Source organism: Podarcis pityusensis (genome assembly GCF_964106645.2).
Source record: "Podarcis pityusensis genome assembly, chromosome: 4".
NCBI lineage: Eukaryota > Metazoa > Chordata > Lepidosauria > Squamata > Lacertidae > Podarcis > Podarcis pityusensis.
Genome location: NC_138027.1, coordinates 72,440,347 through 72,443,368, shown reverse-complemented (window position 1 = coordinate 72,443,368; position 3,022 = coordinate 72,440,347). Strand labels below are relative to the sequence as shown.

Genomic DNA, 3,022 nt, shown 5'->3' with positions numbered 1-3,022 from the left:
AATTAATGAGAGTGTTTGCACAATACATTCTGCGCTGACCTTTACGTCTGGGATAGGCATACAAATCCTGCCTCAGCCAAAATGATGGAAAGCAATTTGGATCTGAAGGCTGTAAATGGTCACAGCTGAAATGAATTCTGACAAGTCATAGCTGAATTCCTGTTGCTCAGAAACAGCCGCCCCCCTCCCTTTTCCTTTCTCTCCTCCCTTTTAAATGGACCGAATTGGCTGTTTAATATTAGAGAACTCCAGAGCCTGAAGACTGTAGGAAATGGAAGGGTTTTATTGGGGCCAGCTGAAGGCGCTCTCATCAGCGAATGGAGGTGTGTTGACAGCTCTTGAGTGTGCCAGTGAGTGACATTCCAGTCCAGCATCCTAAAGCGACCTTAAGGAAGGGGCGGGGGGAGGGGGGGGGGAAAGGCCTGCAGAGAAATTAACGGAAGAATTTAAACAGGGTTGGGTTTCCAGCGCTGTCATCTTATTTCACGATACTCACTTAATAAATAAAGGGCCAGATTAAATATTTTCCTTTCGTTACCATATCGTTGGGCAGTGCCGTTGACAAAAATGAGTAATGTGATGTTTGAGTAGCGAATGCTGAATGGGAGCAGGGGCTGCTGTATTTGAATAGGTCAATTATGACCCAGTGGCGTAAAAAATAAAGGCAGCATTAAAACAGCAGCTTCATTAAGGAAGCAGTTACCCCTTTTTCCTTTCCCAGTCGCAGAGTTTGATTTCGGAGCAATGTTGCCCACCTTTGATGCAAACCAGATTATGTCACGTTTAAAGCTGTCAAAAGTGGTGGCGGAGGGGCAGGAACAGTGGCTCGACTTTCTCAAGCTGTAAAGGAGGCACCCTGGCCTTTTCAAAGGCACAAAAAAGGGGCAGAGGATGGAGAGGGAAGCGCCTGATATTCTGCCTAAAATGGCCATCCATGCATAAAATAGCTGCTTTTTGTACTCCTTAAACTGTCGTGGTTTTTAATCATCCCAGTATGCTGTTAGAGCCTTTGGAAGTTTGAAGCCAATGTTTCTTTCGTTTCCTAAACATGATCCTTGAGAAGCTCCACATAAGATGAAAACCCAACACAGGTTTCTAGAGAGCACCTAACTCAACCCCCTATTCTATGTCCTTCTCCCCGCCCCCTGCCCAATTTTCTCTTCATTTTCTCTGAACGGTGCTATAGGAAACACCTGCCCTAGGGTCTGCTCCCATTTTACCCAGCTGGCTCCTTTCATCCATGCACTGGCTTGGGGTCAGCCCCACCAACAGGTGTTTTCCCTCAGAACAGCTTTCCTGCCACAATTGGAGTAGATCACAAAGGCTGAACTTTGCTGCAGAAGGATCAGAGGTCAAACACAGCAGCATTGGATCCCTTGGGGACCCAGGGCTGACCAGGTGTTTAATATTATCGGAGCTTATTTGCCGAAAATTGTGATGGAGTGTTCTCAGCAATTCAAAATAAATTTAACGAGAACGGGTTTAAAAGCCCCCCACATTATACAATGCCTGTTCAATGGACAGAAAGGTTAAAGTTAATTCAATCAGGCATGTGTACTTTCTCCAAAAGGGGAACACGTGCACTCGGAGGGTTGGCCCCATTTGTTGCAATTTTGGGTCTCATTTCCATTTGTAAGAAAGATAACTACTTGCATATGGAAACAATCAATAAAAGAAGTCATTAAAATTTCTCCCATTTAGAAAAAGAAATTCTTAATGAAGTAATATGTTTGCCAGGGCAGACAGAAATGTAAATTAGAAGATGGAAACCTATTAAATGGTACGGCAATGTTGCTAGTCATTTCTCTCTCCCTTTTTTTTAATCTAATGAATTTATGAATTGCCAGTTGTTGGGTCACAGACTGTTAATTTCCTATGTGTTTTGCTAAGCAGTAAAAAAAAAGGGGGGGGAGGAGGAGAAGAGTATGTACCTCTAAACAATAAACTTAAACTGATGTTTTCATAAAGTGTGTTAAGTCAGCTAGTTTGTGGATGGCTAACAGAAATAAGAAGGCTATTTATAAAAATACTGCACAAATGGAAAATGTGGAAGACAGTGAAAAGCATGTTAACGTAGCCATTTGTTTTTGCCAGAAAAATATTAGCATGACTTTAAACAAATTCTTTGGCATTTAATTTCTTTACTTTTGCAAAACCGCAGCGAGGAAGTGTTGAAAGTATGAGAAATCTACCTGTTTTATTAAATAACTCTGAAAAATGGAAATAGAAGCAGAGGAAAATTGTTTATGGCCCTGCCTAGTCATGTATCCTTCACTGCCTTCAATGCCAAAGTTAAGAGATACAATAACAAGACCAGAAGTTTTAAAACTTTGCTCTTTGGAGCCTGACTAAAATGTTTTGAACCAGGCCAGCTCTTTCCCAACAGAACAGCACTAATGGAGTCAAAAAAATTCCCTCCAACCCTAATCAGCACATAGTGAATGTGTGCAGGGATGGTGACTTATGCAGTTTAAAAGGCCATAGATTCTATAATTAGCCAAAGTCCTGGGAGAAGAGGAATGTTTTTGCCTGGTGCCTAAAGACTGCAATGAAGACGCCAAGCAAGGATCCCTGAGGAGGGCATTCCACAAGTGAGGAGCCACCACAGAAAAGGCGCATTCTCATGTTGCTGTCCTTTGGACCTCTCTTGGAGGAGGCACACAAAGAGCCACAGAGGATGCTTGCAGGGTCCAGTTTGGTTCAAATAGGGAGAGGCCATCTTTGGTAATATTTCCCAGGATTCTTTGGGGAAGCCATGAGTGTTTATAGTGATATGATACAGCTTTAAATGTCTAGTGCAGACGAGGCCCAGTAAGTGATGGACATATCACCTGTTGGGTGTCATAACAGGAACTAGAGTGGTAGGAGGATGTTCGTTTTAAATTCCAAGAGCTCTCCCATCCTTCCTTAATTTCTTTGCATCTGGCTCCTGTTAACTCCTGACATACCTCTGATATGCTAAATCAAGGTAAATCAGCATCTAGATCTTGCTTCCTGCCACTGCATCCCTATCTGGAGCTCT

The 3,022-nt window shown here is 42.8% G+C and overlaps 1 long non-coding RNA gene across 1 annotated transcript; it reads right to left on the bottom strand.

Moving 5' to 3' along the window:
• Positions 1 to 263: 263 nt before the first annotated feature.
• Positions 264 to 1,297, bottom strand: LOC308474912. Its single transcript, XR_013985034.1, has 2 exons — positions 1,221 to 1,297; positions 264 to 422 (listed from the first exon to the last, which is right to left on the bottom strand). It is a non-coding gene; the product is annotated as an uncharacterized lncRNA (long non-coding RNA).
• Between the last annotated feature and the right edge of the window lie 1,725 nt (positions 1,298 to 3,022).